This window comes from Papio anubis, chromosome 1, assembly GCF_008728515.1.
Source record: "Papio anubis isolate 15944 chromosome 1, Panubis1.0, whole genome shotgun sequence".
Taxonomy (NCBI): domain Eukaryota; kingdom Metazoa; phylum Chordata; class Mammalia; order Primates; family Cercopithecidae; genus Papio; species Papio anubis.
In genome coordinates this window covers 8,175,942-8,193,841 of record NC_044976.1, presented here as the reverse complement: position 1 = coordinate 8,193,841, position 17,900 = coordinate 8,175,942, and the positions used below count along the sequence as shown (strand labels likewise).

General features: G+C 55.2%; 1 protein-coding gene across 2 annotated transcripts in view; it reads right to left on the bottom strand.

Moving 5' to 3' along the window:
- The window catches only part of SPSB1 (splA/ryanodine receptor domain and SOCS box containing 1), a 75,687-nt gene that overhangs the window by 34,037 nt on the left and 23,750 nt on the right, over positions 1-17,900 (bottom strand). The window lies entirely within an intron of this gene.

Here is a 17,900-nt window from a genome sequence, read left to right as displayed (position 1 = left end):
TCACCTGAGGTCAAGAGTTCAAGACCAGCCTACCCAACATGGCCAAACCACGTCTCTACTAAAAATATAAAAATTAGCTGGGCATGGCGGCATGCACCTGTAATCCCAGCTACTTGGGAGGCTGAGGCAGGAGAATCGCCTAAACCCGGGAGGTGGAGGTTGCAGTGAGCCGAGATCACACCACTGCACTCCAGCCTGGGTGACAGAGTGAGACTCTGCCTTAAAAAAAAAAAGAAGCTGACAAGAAGACAGAATTGGCAGGAAGTAGAAGTGGACTTGAAAAAGGAGATAAATGCATATAAGACCAGGCCCTAGATGGCTAAGAATTGGGGACGGGCTGCTGTCCAGAAAGTGACACATGGCTGTGCTGGTCCCTCTGGGAGCAGACACTGAACGGGGCAGACCAAGGTTCTCACCGAAGAAGGTGGGTTCCATGTTTCTGGCCATTTTTCTGTGGAATATGCACCCGGGAGGCTGATTCTTGGACCCTGGGTGTTTGCTGTGCCTGACGCAGCCCATGAGGGCAGGAGCTCAGTCAGCACTTGTTGGTGGATAGCACTGAAACCAAGTCTCAGCCACGGACCCCAAGATGGGGCCCAGGCCAGGACCACCCGCGGCCGATGCCCTCTCCTGCTGCCACCACACTTCCTGTGGTCTCCGTCACCCTCCATGCATTCAGGCTGCAGAAGCAGCAAGTTGACCTCACGCCTAGACTCTGCAGGGAAAATGCTCTTGCAAAATCATGACCTCCTAATCAATAAATTGAATGGGCCTAAAAAACAAGCATCCTCTCTCTACCTCTCAACTGTATCTGAAGGTACCACCATGCCCTTGGCCTGAAATGCTCCTAGCTTTGTGACAGTATGTGAGTCACTCTCTAAGGTTCTGTCCCAGCTCCTCTGCCTATTCTTCCTGCTATTTACACACAGATGTTTTGGAGGGTCTGTCCCTCCACAGGGCCTCCCTCCGTGGGATCCTTTGCTCTCATGCGCCAGGGAGTGTCTGCTTGTGAACTTGACATGTCCACCAAATACCGCTCCCAAATAGCGGTGACCCTGCCTCCACTCATACATCCCTGTAGACTCAAATGGCCCCCTCCTGGCCTCTACAATGCTGCCAATTTCTATCATCAACCTCCAGTTCACCCAGATTCAAACCCCTCATCTCCCTCGATTCCTCCTCTTCTTGGCGTTCCACATTAGCACCGAACGTTGTAAATTGCTCCCCCCATAATTGCTCACTCCCACCTTCACTCTCACGGCTTAAGTCATCGCTTGCAAGGCCACTGCAAGAGTCTCCAAGTCCCTTAGATCTCAGCCCACTCAAACAGATCTTCCTAAAACGCTCCCATTGAGACTTTTTTTTTGGCGGGGGGCGGGTAGAGATGGGGTCTCACTATGTTGCCCAGGCTATTCTCAAACTTCTGGCCTCAAGCAATCCTCCCGCCTTGGCCTCCCAAAGTGCTGGGATTTATAGGCATCAGCCACCTCGCCTGGCCAAGGCTTTTTTAAATTTTGAAAATCTGTAATTCAAAGATGTACAAAAGAGTCACATATTTTCAACACTCAAAACAAACTGTCAACAGTTTGGCACATTTGTTTTCGGTCCTTTTATTACACAATAGTCAAATAGCCAGAGGACTGGAACAGACAATACAGAGAAAAAGTAAATGCAAACAGTAAGTAAACTTGCAGGAAAAGAAGCTCAACCTCCCAAGGAGACAAAGGGACATAAAAGAAAAGCAGTAATGAGATCGCATGTTGCACCCTCCAGATTGCTGCAGAGTCAATACAGAGATGGTGCCTCCTGTCTACAGGAAGCGGAAAGCAAGTACCAATGTGGCTGGTGGGATCTGAATCCAGTATCTTCGGGGAAATGAACGGGCAACTGATCCAACAATTCCACCCCTGGTGCATGAACCCATAAGAACAAGAGTGCCGGTTGGCCACGGTGACTCACGCCTGTAATCCCAGCAGTTTGGGAGGCCAAGGCAGTGGATCACCTGAGGTCAAGAGTTCGAGACCAGCCTGGCCAACATGATGAAACCCCGTTTCTACTAAAAATACAAAAAATTAGCCAGGCATGGTGGCGCACACCTGTAATCCCAGCTACTCGGGAGACACAGGCCAGAGAATCGCTTGAACCTGGGAGGCAGAGGTTGCAGTGAGCCGAGATCGTACCACTGTACTCCAGCCTGGGCAACAAGAGCGAAAGTCCGTCTCAAAAAAAAAAAAACAAAAAAAAGGCCAGGTGCGGTGGCTCACGCCTGTAATCCCAGCACTTTGGGAGCCTGAGGCGGGTGGATCGCAAGGTCAGGAGATCGAGACCATCCTGGCTAACACAGTGAAACCCCGTCTCTATAAAAATACAAAAAATTAGCCGGGCGTGGTGGTGGGTGCCTATAGTCCCAGCTACTCGGGAGGCTGAGGCAGGAGAATGGCATGAACCTGGGAGGCAGTGTTTGCAGTGAGCCGAGATCGCGCCACCGCACTCCAGCCTGGGGGACAGAGCGAGACTCCGTCTCAAAAAACAAACAAACAAAAACAAACAAACAAACAAAAAAACAAGAGCACCAGTACAGAAGGAGATCCATAAACAGGTGTTTATGACAGAGGTGCGGCCACTTCCTGCCACTCCAAATCGAGTGCACGGTCATTGACAAAGGTCACTCAGGCAGGCCGCTCTGATATGTCTACAGCATGAACTGTCGTTATGCAGCAATAAAAAAGACGAGGTAGAACCACATCAGTGAGCCTGGAGACACTTCCACAAGCATTCAGCAGGAAGATCATGAAAGAATATGAAAGGAGAGCCCATTCTAATAAAACAGTGGCATCCCCAAAGATACAGACATACAGGTCAGTGCAGGCAGGGAGGTATGGAACTATTCTGGGTGTATCATCCTTCAATAAAAGATTTATGGGGTTTTTTTAAGTATGTAAAAAAAAAGACACAGAAAATTACAAGTGTTGGCAAGGATGTGGAGAAACTGGAACCCTTGTGTATCATGGATGGAAATGAAAAATGGCGTAGCCACTGCATACAAAAAACTCAGAATGATGATTGCACGATCCAGTGATGTACTCCACACTACTGAACTGCACGTCTTAAATGGTTAAGATGGTAAATTTTAGGTTTTTGTATAGTTTACCACGATTAAAAAAAACAGTTCAGAAGGACATGCTCCAGTCTAACATCAGTTTGGGAAGGGAGAGAGAAAGGAGGGGAGGAAGGGAAGAGAAAGGCAAACCCAAAATACTCCCCCGAACGTGTCAGGTGAAGTTAGGCATACGTGTGTCCGCGTGACAAGGTTGGCTGGCAGGACGTTACTGTGGTTTCCTTGGGGTGGTAGGAGTGAGGAGACTGGCAAATCTTTATTATTATATATATATATATATATATTTTTTTTTTTTTTGAGATGGAGTTTCACTCTTGTTGCCCAGGCTGAAGCACAGTAGCGCAACCTTGGCTCACTGCAACATTCGCCTCCCGGGTTCAAACGATTCTCCTGCTTCAGCCTCCCGAGTAGCAGAGATTATGGGCATTCACCACCATGCCCGACTAATTTTGGATTTTTAGTAGAGACGGGGTTTCACCATGTTGCCCAGGCTGCTCTCGAACTCCTGACCTCAGGTGATTGCCCACCTCACTCTCCCAAAGTGCTGGGATTACAGGCGTGAGCCACTGTGCCCAGACTGGTACACCTTTATGTGTACGTATCGGGGTCATTCAGATTCTTCTAGATGAGCAATCACCTAGGAATTATTTACGCCACTGATCTCGGACAAACTACAGTGAGAAGAGACGCCTTGTGTCCTCAAAATGGAGGGAAGAGACCCAGCAGATGGTCAGGTTTCCCTTTTCCTCTTTGCAAAAACGTGCAATCACCTGCTCCTGGGCCACTCTGAACCCGCTGTCCTGTCATCCACAGCAATTTTCTCCCTGGACTCTAGGAATCAGTCCCAGAAAAGATTCCAAAGGCCTCATAGTATCCAAGTTTTGAGAAGAAAGGTCTGCAGAGTCACACTACCCACAGAATGTTCTCTTCTACCTCCACACCCAAGCCCACCATCCCCATGGCCCCACCGCCATCTGTCCGACGACGAGATCTGGGAGGTCTCCTGGACTCCAGCACTAACTTCTTTCTTTCTTTTTTTCTTTCTTTTCTCTTTGTTGTTGTCGTTGTTGTTGTTTTTGGGACGAGGTCTCACTCTGTCACCCAGGCTGGAGTGCAGTGGTGTGATCTCAGCTCACTGCAACCTCCCCATCCTGGTTCAAGGGATTCTCCTGCCTCAACCTCCTGAGTAGCTGGGACTACAGGCACCTGCCACCACGCCTAAGTTTTGCATTTTTTTTTTGTAGAGACAGGGTTTCACCATGTTGGCCAGGCTGTCCAGCACTAACTTCTGAAGGGTGGCCAAGCCCATCTTCCCAAATGCTCTCCCCTACTCCCTTCCTCGATCCTCTCACCTGACCTACCCACCACCGTGTGTCACTTCCCCTGACCTCTCCATCACTGCCCTCCAGCCCTCAGCATGAAGTTCCTGGAGCGAGACACCCACACCTGTCCACCCGTCCACCCATCCACCTGTCCACCCGTCCCCCCATCCACCTGTCCACCCATCCACCCGTCCACCCATCCATCTGTCCACCCGTCCACCCATCCACCCGTCCACCCGTCCACCCGCCCACCCGTCCACCCATCCATCTGTCCACCCGTCCACCCATCCACCTGTCCACCCGTCCACCCGTCCACCCATCCACCTGTCCACCTGTCCACCCATCCACCCATCCACCTGTCCACCCGTCCACTCATCCATCTGTCCACCCATCCATCTGTCCACCCATCCACCTGTCCACCAATCCACCCGTCCACCCGTCCACCTGTCCACCCGTCCACCTGTCCACCCGTCCATCTGTCTACCCGTCCGCCCATCCACCTGTCCACCCATCCACCCGTCCGCCCGTCCACCCATCCATCTGTCCACCGGTCCACCTGTCCACCCGTCCACCCATCCAGGATCTCGCCTTTCCTCCCTCTGCAGCTGCATCTCCCCCCAGCCACAAACCCCTCAACCAGCTGCGCTCAGGCCCCGTGCAGACTGAACCACCTGCAGTGCTCCTCACGCTGCTTCATACAACTGCCCTTAGGTATCTTCAAGTCTCCCACTTGGGAGGCCGTCCCCGCCACCCTGTCCCCCAAGCGAACTCCCACACATCTGCCAGAGCTCTGGCAAGTCTTTCTGCCCTTTACTGGCAAACTCCAGCAAATGCAGGGTCCGCCCCTCTTAGGGCAGAGCAGTGGTTTTCAACCGGGGTGATTTTACTACCCTGCCTCCCTTACCCCAGTGTACCCCAGGGGATTTGGCAATGTCTGGAGACACACGTGGGGATCACAAGTTGGGGTGGCGTCTGGTGGGTGGGGGCCAGGGATGTTGCTAAACGCCCAGCAATGCCGACAGGCCTCACATCTACAATTCCCCTGCCCTGTGTCAACAGTGCCATGTTGGGAAGCCCTGATGCAGAGCAAGCTTCAGCTGAAAAGATGCAGGGTATTCCTGGGACAAAACCAACTTCACATGCCCAGAAGCACCACCTAGGACCCGACACCTGTGGCCCTGTGTCAGCTCCACAGCTCTCCCAGGCCAGAAGGGAGGTAGTGAGCTGGAGCTCGGTGCTCATCCCAACGCGCTCATCAGCCTCTGGGTTACCCCGAATGAGACGTTTACCTCTCGGGCCTTAGAGTCCCTGTTTATAAAATGGAGCACTGAAAGAAACCAGCTCTTCCCCGAAGTGGCCTTGACGGATTCTTAAGGCACCTGAAATCATATCTGAGCTGGGAAAACATTACATCCCTCCTAAAGAGTCCTAAACCCATCAGCATCTAAAAGGCCCTGAGAAGTCCTGCAGCACAGAAACGCAAGGGTTCTGTTGAACTCTAGCAGTTTCCAAACTTGAAGAAATGGGACATTCTTCCCAGAGTACATCTTTGCACAACATCATGAAGGATGACAGTTTGGAGGACCTCTGGATGTCTTTGGGCTCAGCTGCTTCGAGATTCTATTGATGGGCCGGCCCTGCCTCCTCCCTCAGCCCCTGTACTGAATCCTTCAGACAGCCACGTTTGTCTGGCTCTAAAGGAGGGGGCGCGAAGGTGCACGGCAGAGCTGAGATGTTTCCGGTGTGAGGTATGGGGCTGTTCATCACCTGCTCCAGCTAAGCGAACTCTGAAACATCCACGCCACGGCTCCCAAATCCTCCCAAAGAGCAAGTGTGACTGGAGCCCCCCATTCACCAATCCCAGGTCAGGGGCTTGCACTCTGGTGAGAAACTGAGGCTGGTCCTGGGCCCCGTTAGGGCCCGTCCTCTTAAATCTAGACCAGAGTTGGGCAAATGATGCCCAGGGGCCAAATGTGGCCCACCGTCTACTTCTGGAAGTGAAGCTTTGACTGGCACACGGCCGGGCTTACGTGTTGTCTGTGGCTGCTTTCACGCTACAAATAGACTTGAGTAGTTGCGGCAGACACCATATGGTCTACAAAGCCTAAATCGTTACCATCTGGCCCTTCTGCTGACCCTTGGTTGAGGCCTTAGGAAATGGTGAAGAAACGGGTCAAATCTCTCCCCCAAACTCCCCCAAGACTCTGTCCTACTGGCTCAGGTGCCTGCATCCTGGTGCACTGGGGTGGCCAGCTGCTCCCCAAGCACAGACAAGCACTCAGATCCTGCCATCTGCCCAGCTCATGCCCAACCCTACCCTCCCGGTCTGCCCGCTCTGCCTCGTAAGGTGCATTCCCCATGGCGCAGCCTTTCCTGGGCCCCTGGTGACACCCCCTTCCCTTTACATCCCAGAACCTCATTTCCAGAAGCTACTATCCCGCTTCAGTTATGCACTTGCCTGGCGATTGACTTTTAAGTGTGTACCCGCCAAAGACATACATACCCATGCATACGTGATACTCACGCATACATGATACTCACATGCTTCTGTATCAATAGATTATATACGTTACAAAACACACATCCCCAAAATAGAAATGAAACTGGATGAGATAAAAATAGCTGCCCACACTTGGGTGGATCATCCTGTGAGTGGCCGCTCCGGAGGCCGTGGGCTTAGAGGACCATCCTGGGACCCCCTAGGACGTGCTGCCCATGGGCATTGGGGGTTGTGCTAGTCTCTTCCCCAGGAAATGACAGCAGACGCATCTAAGAATGAGGAACCATCCCAATGCCCTGCCCCGAGCACCTGCCCCTAAGCCAAGACCCCCAGGTGCAAGGAGGCTGGGGTTCTCGGGACCCAGGTGCCTTTCCAATCTGGAAGACTGGAAAAGGGTGGCAAGCAGGAAAGAAGGGGTTAGGGTCCCCCCCTCCACCTAAAAAAGGCGCCAGCTGCTCCCTTGGCAGCAAACACCCTGCTGCATCCACGGGGATTTTTGTGTTTTGACTCAGAGGCAATAAGCCTTTCCGATTAAACCAACACAGACTAAACTGCAGGAATGAGGAAGGCCCCTCAGCAGCGGCGGGCTTGCCATTTCTGCTCGGCCAGGGGGAGGGAAGACGGCAGATGGTCAGGCTGCTGTTTTTCTCTGGAGGCAGCTGACCAAGGGTGGCTCAGCCTCAGTGGCTTCCTTCTGGAAGGTGGCACAGGAGCCACAGCAAGGCCTCTGGTCCCCCAGCTTCTTGGCGCTCTCAGACTCACACCCCACGTCCCACTCGGAGCCCACCCAACCCTCCCTGACCAGTCCACCAGGGGGAACATTCGGCCACATGCAGACGTGACCCTGGCGGTCTCGAGGTGAACCTCCTGCCCCCCCATTCCCTCCGGTCACGCCTTTAGCCACTGTGCCCAGGCAGTGTGAGGTGACCCCTCCAACACCACCCACTGACTTTTCTGTCGCCCCTGCAGAGACTCCAAGAGCTTCCATGGGGCCCAGTCTGAGTGGCCCCTGGGTGTCTCTGCCTCCAGTGCACAGGGAGAGTGAGGATCAGAAAAGTAACCTGCCCAGGCCTCGGGGTGGTGCTGAGCTTTCCAAGAGTCCCAGGGGACGGTTCTTTGTTCTTCAAGAAGTCTTCTCACGAGCGCCAAAGCCCAACCAAAGAAAGGCAGGGAAGACTAAATTCAGCGTCACCGAGAGCATTCCACCTGACCTTCCCACACGGCGGCCGGCCCAGCCACCCTCCTGGGGACAGATGGACTAAGGGACATGCAGGGGTGGAGTGGGACAGGTCACTGTGACCTCGTGGAGCCCACACTCCTCCTGGCCAGGACCCAGGACACTCTGTCACCTCCTTCCCCATTCTCTCCCGCCTGCCCCACTGGTCTTCTGGCTGTTCCTGGCGCCTGACAAGCTCCTGCCTCAGGATCTCTGACTTCCCAAGTCCTCTGCCTGGCTCTGGGCACATTGGGCCTGAGGCCCCAGGTGGCCGTTCCCCCACTTCCCTCATGGCTCTGCTCTGAGGTCACCACGTCACCGAGGCCTTTCTCAGCCATCCTGCCCAAACGGCAAACGTTCTCTGCCCCCGTGCCACGCTCTGAGCTTCCCCATGGAACTTCACAATGGCGTTCACTTGGTTATCTGCTCAAGACCTGTCCCCCTGTGAGAACACAGGGGCTGGAACTCAGTCTTGCTCACACTGTGCCTCAGGGCCTGGCACAGTGCCTGGCACAGAGTAAGCGCTCAATACATGCCTGCTGAGTGACTGACTGTTCCACGGTGCCACCTGCCCACACCACCATACGCTGCAGAAATGCCATTCCCATAGAAGCAGGGCCTAGGGTTTCCCACACCACCTTCCCAAAGAGGCGGGCAGGCATCCATCTCTCTGTCCCCGACCTGCTATGGAACCTTCCCCAATGGATCCAAAGCTCTCCTGCCCCAGGTCTGCCCTCCAGGCCCCTCATTCCTTGAGAACTCACTCCCGAAAGGTGGCAAGAGCTCAATCTTACACAGCCCAGACTGTCCCTAGCGTGCAGGGCTGGTGAGGACCCAGGGAGCGGGGACAGCTCTCCGTCTGCACTGATGGAGGCAGAGTACAGGTCTTCTTGGATGCCCAGCGCCCCGGCTGGGGGAAGCCCGGTCTGCAGTGAGAGCAGAGGAAGCTTCATCCAACTCCACGTGCTGAGCTCTGGAGTCCCAGCTTCCACCAAGTGCGGCCACTGCATCCGCACCAGCTGTCCGTTCAGGAGGCAGCGGCAGCAAGACCCAGTACAGACCTGCTCACAGGCGCCTCCGATCCACCAGCCCGCCAGGCCGGGTGTCCCTGCTCCCCCACTCCACTCGGTTTTCCAAGAAAGCATGTGTCTGGTCTGGATCCGACAAGACCATGCTGGCTCCACGGCCAGGCGAACAGACTTGTCCCAAACACGACTGTCTGGCCCGGTGGCGGCTCTAAGAAGTCCAGGGCCACAAGCTTTTTTGTCAGAGTGAGCCGTGGCTCGGAGGTGGCCGCACTCCTTCCCAGAGAGAGTCTGGGCTCCAGGAGACGCTGGCTGGCCGCTGCCTCCTGCCAGGAGCCACACACAAAGTGCCCTTTATAGGAACAAGACAGGCCGGCCACTGGCAGTTTCAGCCTCAGGGAAACCCAGGTTTGGGTTTTCGCCGAGGGCACAACCAGGCTTTTGTCTTGACTTCCCCTCCCCACCCAAGCTGGTTTCCTCGTCAGACACACCAAGTCCTGGGCCCACGGCCCTCCGAGCCGACCCTCCAGAGGCTGGGCACAGACAGACACCATGGAGGACAGCCAGGGACGTGCACCCAGGCACCAGACGTCCCCACGCTCATCACAGCCTCATTGAGGACCTACCATGTGCTGAACCACAGGACGGCAGCGGAACTCACCGGAGCAGAGCTGCAGATGGCACACCATCAACGGCTAATCGGAGCACGATTCATCCATACCATGAAGAGCTGTGAGTCCCACTACGTGCCGGCTCCACATGGTGATAAAGACAAAGTCCCTCCCGCCAGGGCCCATTCCAGCCACGTCAGAGGCGCCCACTTGCCGGAGGAGAAAAATAAGAGATTATCTACCAGAAATATGGTTCCCCACTTTGGCACACACAAAAAAGATGCGGACCGAAAAACCTAGGAAAAAAGGTGGGGCCATGACGGAGCAATCAGGCTCAGAGCAACCAGGCTGGCCTGAGGAGGGTTCCGCAGCCCGAGTTTGGGCTGTGAAGGAGAGCTTTGGGTAGTCACCCGCAAGCGGCCCACCTCCTCTGGGTCTGCACCCTGGCTCTCCTTCCTGCAGGAAAAGACCCCCTGAATTTCCCATGGGCCACAGGGCGGATCCAAGAGGAAGGGATGGGAGAAGGCCCTGGTTCCAAGGTACCACATGGCGCAGCCCCTGCCGTCCATGGGCAACAGCAGAAGAAATGTATTCCTCATCACCCTGGAAACTGGCAGCAAAATGGCACTGTCTCACTGAGGCCTGGAGGACCAGCCACCTGGAGGACCTCCAAAGGCCAAATCCCCAGAATCTGCCCAACATGGACTCTCGGTGCCTGGAGATGCACGGGCAGCCATGTGTGCGAGACCATCTCCATGCAGGGAGGCGCGTCTGCCATTCTCCCTTCTCCGCTTCGTTCACATCTGGATTCCACAAAGATTAAACACTGAGCTTCAATGAAGTCCCTGCCTGTGGACAGGGCTCCGGGCCTCCATGAGGGCAGCACAGTCCACCACTGACTTCTGACCTTCAAGGTCAGCCTTGGTACCCAGCGCCAGGCTGAGCACCCTCTGAGATCCCCTGAGATCTCTGCCAACGGGCCCCGAGGGAGGCTCCACAGCCAGCCAGGGGGAGATGTGGAAAGTCCCCAGCGACTCCACAGAGGGCACATCCACTGCTGAGTTCCCCGCCAAGGGGCTGGGGCCAGAGAGGGGCCCAGTGGAGCCACAGCCCCCCTCGGCTGAGCGGGAACTAGAATGTTTCATCCAGACACTCAAAGCCACCAGCCCAGCCAGGGTACTTCATGAGAGCGAAAAGGCTGAGTGCCGGGACAGAGGCCCTGTGGATACCCCTCTCCAACATGGCAGCGGGAAGGAGTGTCCGGCAGGCGGTTGCAGAGGTGGCAAAGTCCTCGAAGGCCGGAGCTGGGGAGGGGCGGCCGCCTGGCCTGTCCACCACTGGCATCAAAGAGTGACAGCCAGACACTGTCACTGTGGGGAAGGTCACATCTGGGTCAGTGCTGGCGGCACGGGAAGGGAGTGACCTATTTCCAAGGCCCATTCAGGAACCTCCTTGCGAGCCCAGACGTCTGACGCAGCCAGACAACAAAAGAAAGGGGCTGAGAAGAGTGTCCGGGCGGGTGGGGTGGGTGCGGGCTCGAGGTGTCTGGTGACCTAACGGCGCTTCCCTCCACGTCAGGGCTGCCTGCCCCCGCTGACCATCAGACCTGCCAGAGCAAGACCCAACCTCCGAGTCACTGTCCCTCTCTGACACCTGCCACCTTGGGTGCTGGCTCTCCTCAGCCTCCAGAATATTCCAGTCACAGTGGAATCTGCAGGTGGTCCCGGTCTCCCCAGAATCTGGCCCAAGATTTCTCCCCAGCCCACCTCCCACCTCTGTCCGCAACGATGCCACTTCTCAGGGGCTTGAAAGAAAACTCATCAGCTACGAACCTTGAGCCCTCATCATGATTGCCATCCCTCCTCAATTAACCATCAGATTAGGGCTTTAAATGCCTCTGGCCAAGAGCCCAGTAGGTGACAGATCGTGCAGGTGAGCAGGCGCCTTTCGGGACAGGAATAACCGAAGAGAATCTGCTGAAACATGCAAAAATGAGAGCTAGGCACGGACTTTGGAGCTGACAACCCTGGGTTCTAACCCCAGCTCTGCCCTGACCCAGCTATAACCTGAGAGACTTTCTGAACCTCTGTTTCCCCACCTGCGAACCGAGGTTAATAGCCCTGTCTCACTGGGATGATGTGGGGATTAGAGGAGACGATGCCGGTACACTACTCAGCCTGCTGCATTTTTAAGTGCTGATTAAAGAGAAGCCACAGAGATGAGTCCAAGACAAAGAGGGAGCCAGCCTCGATCACCAGGAGCTAAGTCCCGGGAATGTGGGTCGTTAATAAAGAACTATTCAAGCCCCTTACGGGATGGGTGCTCAGGAGCACACATATTTACATCACCTGCCCAGTGCGATTCCCAGGTACACACCACCTGGGGATGGTTGTGGTCCATCTGTAAAACAGACATTGTGGTTGTCCCCTGCAGGGTTATAGGTGACTGGAGAGCCCAGAGCAGGATCACTCCTCAACGGCACCTACGGGTATGAATCTTGCTGCTGTCACATTCCCCAGCCCCACTCTGCCCATAACGCACCACCCGAGATACTTGTGCCACTGAAGAGCCTCTCCTGTGAGCTCTGCAGTGCCCCGGCCAGTCTCCCAGCCTCTCAGAGTCCTCCTCTCCCACCGACTCAGAGTCATGTGATTCACATCTTAAGATCTCTGCCATCAGCCTGGTCCTGGAGTCAAGGGCACATTACAGTGACAATCAGCACTATTTTCTTTTTTTTTTTTAAAGGTGAAGCTCACGGTCGACAGGTCTCAGATGTGATGAAATAGAGCATTAGCAAGTTGCCCATGCATCTGTCTCCCTCACTGACTCATCAGCCTCTCACACGCCCTCTTCCGTGTTCTGAGCGGAATCCCTGGCACAGAGTAAGTGTTCAGTAAAGGTCTGGAGAACAGAACTGCGGAGACACTTCTCTATCAGGCACCAAGGTGATGAATAACAGGTCAGGACAAGTTTCGTAAAATCACACAGGATCCGCTCTCTCCCAAGAATGGGCCCTGGAGCTCGGCGCCCACCCCCTGCCATCGGGCCGTCTAGAGCTCCACCACACACACGTGCTTTCTCCGTAAGGAGTTCTTGCTTCATCCTGGATGTGCCATCAACCCAGAAACTCGACGCTTGAAAGAGTCAGCTAAGCCCAAAGAATGTAAATGTTTAAGGCCCACCGCCTGAGACGCCTCTGCAGACTAAACTAAGAAGGTTTAAGAGCTTTTTCCAGCTTTGTGTTTTTGGGGGATTTTTTGGTTGTTGTTTTCTTTTTGGGGGAGGGGAAGGAGGAAAAGGCTGAAAGGGAAACAGGACTATTTCCAGTACCTGTAATTACACGGCTGCCTTTTCCAGCCAGAATCCCCCGCAGAGCAACTCCCACTGCCTTGGCCTGAAGAGTGGCAGCCAGGGACTCAGGAGCATTTTAAGCAGGGGAGGGGGGCCTTCCACTGGGGCCTGGGGGGGGGGGGGGGGGGTTGGCCCCTCCCCATCAGGCCAGCGTTTCATGGCCAGAGCTCACTCTAACTCCATCCTGCTAAACCTGGTACAGGACATTGTGGCTTCCAAACCACCAGTGACATAAAATAAAAATCCCCCACCAGGAAGCAAGAAACACGGAGCCACCCTCCAGGTACCTTCAAAAGGAAGGTCGTGGCCAGTCAGAGCCGAGAGAGGTGAGCCCAGGGTGCGGTCACGACCCTAAGTCACCGGGATAGGGCAACGTCTAGAAAAGGATCAGAGATTTGGGGCAAGTCAGTTTCTCCCGCTCCATTGCTCCAAATACTCGTAAAATGGAAGAGAGGGCTGCATGCTTCCTCTGTCTATCAAGGAATAACTTAGATGCACGGATCGAGGCCACTATATACAAAACATCCCAGTAGCAGCGTGCTGTGGAACGCCAAGGGAAATGGCTTCTCCCAGCCCTCGAGAGGCCTCCCAATCAAATGGGGGAGATGGGGCCACCCCCTATCTGCACACACCTGGGGCAGGGCAGGGGGAGGAAAGGTGAAAGAAGCAAAGTCCCCAGGAGCTTTCAGCCATCTGGCTGGGGTGGGGGAGGTGACACAGACACAGAGGACAGTCCTGGTCCAAGAGGCAATAATGGCTGATGACCGCCCTGCAGTCTGTCTTGGTCGCCCTCCAGTCTGTCTTGGTCGAGCCTCAACCCCCTGCCTAGAACAATGCTTGGCACACAGTGGGTGCTCCGCAAATATTTGTAGAAGGAAGTTTCTGCCATGCAAATTTAGGAGGACGACAAATAGAAACTCCAGTGGGTGGTGGGGCCGGTGAGACGCAGAAGCCTGGGCACCTGGGGTCCCTGGCAGCCTGCCCTGAGCAGGTGAGTGTAGCTGCACACACACCTGGCCCAGTGAGTTCGAAGTACAGACTCCCCTCTACCCCTCTGAGAAGCTGAGGGTCCTGCCTCTGACCCCGGGGATCAGGCCTGCAGGTGGCCAGCTCAGGAGCCAGCTATGGTCCTCCCAGGAGGTCTGGGGCTGGATAGGCGGGGAGGCTGCCTCCCACCTGAAGCCAGGTGGAGAGTGGCTGGGCCAGCAGCTCCAGCGGCCACAGAAACAGCAGGTGTGGATGTGAGGGCTCACTCAAAGACTCATGGAACCAGTCACCCGCCACCCCAGGCCAACTTCCCTGTAGCCCCTCCCTTCACTGGAGCGGACCTTTGGGGGCTGCTCTGCATTGCAGATCTGGCCAGGCCAGATGAGCAGGCTTGGCCTCCCGCAGCATCCTCTGCATCAGCCAGAACGGAATAGCAGCCTGGTACAGAACATCAGCCACCATGAGACACGGCACACGCAGGCCAGAGGGCCTGACCTAAGCGCTCCCCGCCTCCTCCACTCAACTTCAGCAGGGAGCACAGGGCCCAGGAGTCCCACAAGGAGGGCACGGGGACAGCAGGGCCTCGGGGCCTCCTCCCACCCTTGTACTTCGAGATCCTACAGGAGGGAGGAGGAGGGAGGAGGGAGGACGGAGGAGGGAGGAGAAGCAAAGCACCTGATCCTCAAGGGCTGGGTGTGTTCCCCACCTTGGTGAGTAATATGCCACAGCCAAGGCAGCGCACACGTGTCCACACACTGACCTGCAGCCCACAATGCTGCCTGCCTTGGTGCCCTCCCTGTGCCACCCCCCTGGTCCCCCCACTTCCCAGGTCCTACCTCCTCTTTTGTTGTTGTTGCTGTTGTTTTGGTTTTTTTTTTTTTTTTTTTTTTGAGATGGAGTCTCACTCTGTTGCCCAGGCTAGAGTGTAGTGGTATGATCTTGGCTCACTGCAACCTCTGCCTCCTCCCAGGTTCAAGCGATTCTCCCGCCTCAGCCTCTGGAGTAGCTGGGATTACAGGTGTGCGCCACCACGCCTGGCTAATTTTTTTGTATTTTTAGTAAAGACAGGTTTTGCCATGTTGCCCAGGCTGGTCTTGAACTCCTGACCTCAGGTGATGTGCCCGCCTCAGCCTCCCAAAGTACTGGGATTACAGGTGTGAGCCACTGCACTCGGCCCTACCTCGTCTTTAGGACTCACTGCAGGACACCCCAGGCTGGATTCCTCTTTTGTCACCCTGTGTTACAATCACCAGCTCATGTGACTGTCCCCCACTACATGCAGTGAGTCCTTGGAGACAGGGACCCCTGTCCTGCTGTATGTCCAGAGCCTGACAGAGGCCCTGATCTGAGTGAGCTGCCCGAATTGCTGAATGGATAGAAGAACAATCCTCTAAATGGCGGAAACAGCTGCCACTGAGGCACTGGCCACACAGTCTAGCTTTGGTCAATCTGCACGATTCCGCAAGGTAAGTCTCACGCCCGTTCTTACAGATGTGGAAACCAAGGCTCAAAGAGGCTGAGTAACTTGTCCAGGATCTGGGTTGGAAGCCAGATTCCAAACTCAGGGTCTTCCCTGGATGCTGGAAACGTGGGAGTGGAGGAAGGAGGGTGGCCTTGGGAACAAAGAGGAACGTGGCAGGGGGGCTTCATGGGCGATAGGACAGGACGCTGTCCCCATTCCCTGTCTGTCCCCAAGGCAGCCTGGAAATGCTGTGCCTCAGGCAGGGGCCTACACTGTCAGCCAAGAAAGCAAGGAAGCAGAGGCCGGAGAGGACAACCAGCAAGGGAGGCGTGGGTGGGCAGAGACCCAAGCGGGCGGAGGACCTGTCACTGTTCTGCTGCCGGCTGCATCCCTGGTGGAGGATCTGGGGGCATCATGGGCCTCCAGGTGCCCACACCCACCTTCCCCCACTGCCCACTGTCAGCCCAGACCCCAGGGCCCCACCCTCACTGGGCCACAGGAAACGTCATCTCTCCCCAAGCTGCAGCTTCCCAAAACAATCGCTAGGTTTCCCCAACCTGCCCGGAAAGGGGAATGAGCGCAGCTGCTTCCTCTCCCCACCTGGTGCGTCACCAAACCTGTGACTGTCCACCCAGCTTCCTCTGGCTCCACAGATGCTCGGGCTGAGCCTGGCACACAGGGGCCCTTAACAAACTTGAGGAGCGAATGGGGGGCCAAGGAAGCAAGAAACTCCCACCGAAGCAACCAGCCAATCTAAGGGGCTCAAAAAAAAAAAAAAAAAAATTTGATTCCCTCACCACCGGAAATCACCTACATAAGGCTCTGAAACTGTCTTTTCTGGCCAGGCTTGGTGACTCACACCTGTAATCCCAGCACTTTGGGAGGCCAAGGAGGGTGGACTGCTTGAGCTCAGGAGTTTGAGACCAGCCTGGCAACATGGTGAAACCCCAACTCTACAAAAAATACAAAATACAAAATATAAATATATATATATATATATGTGCGTGTGTGTGTGTGTGTGTATATATATATATATATAGACATGGTAGTGCGTACCTGTGGTCCCAGCTACTCAAGAGGCTGAGGTGTGAGGATCCCCAGCCTGGGAGGCAGAAGCTGCAGTGAGCTTTGTCTCCAGCCTGGGTGACAAAGCAAGACCCTGTCTCAAAAACAAACAAAAAACCTGTCTGTTCTCACCTGGTGGTCTGAAAATCTCTACCACACGCCCCACACCCCTTCTCCCAGATACCTAAACCAAATCCTGGAGTCGGATCGATTCTGGCGATGACTTTTATCAAGCACTTACTATATACCGGCTATCATCAAAACTCCCAGTGGTTTTGCACACACGTGCCACCTTCCACCAGTGACATTTACTCCCTTCCTCCCTTCCTCCTCCCTCTCCAGTGCTTCTACATCCTAAGGCCCAGTTTCAGCATCACCTCCTCCAGGAAGCCTTCCCAGATTCACCTGCTGAGAGTAAACCCTGATCCCCAAGGCCAGAACGTTGCCGGCCTCTGATCACCTTTATCACCCTCTGCCTAGAATAATATATTATTTGAGAGTTCTCTCTTTCCTTCCCAAGAGCACAGGAAGCAAACCCTCACAGGCCAGGTTAAGGATTCTAAATTCCAGTGTGTTTCCACTTGGAAGGAGGAAGGTGCATCCGAGGTGAGGCCGGGCCCTGCCACAGGCCTGGGATCTCTGCGACCAGAAAGACAGCATAAGGCAGCTCCCTCCACCCGGGGGCACTCTTATAGCCCCATTTCACAGATGGAAACCGAAGCTCAGAGAGGTCACATGGCCCGGCCAGGTAATAGGAACAGGGAGTACCGAGGCGGAAGGCCAGCCACCTCTCAAGCTGGGCTCGAAGCTGCTTCGGCCCCCGGACCTAGACCCAATGCCGCTTCTGGGGCGGTCTCCTCTGGAGAAGCAGCCACGGTCCTGACAAAGGCCCGTGCCACCCCACAGGAATCCGGGAGTCACGGCTGACCGCCTGCGCCTGTGCCCCGAGGTGGCGGGAACAGGTGGGCTCCAAGGTAGCAAAACGCTACCAGCCTTTCGTAAATGGCAGCCCCTGAACCCGCTTTGATCAGCCCCCACCTCCTCACCATCTAGCACCTCAAGGGGTGATGCCTGGCCCAGCAGCAGCCCCCTAGGACCCTGCCCTTGTGCCCATCAAAGTCTGCTCTGCTTGGTGAGTACCGGTACCACCTGGTTGAGCCCGTGTGGGGACACACACACAGACACACACACAAGCACATATGCACACACATAAATACAAGTGCACACATGCCCCTCCCTTGTC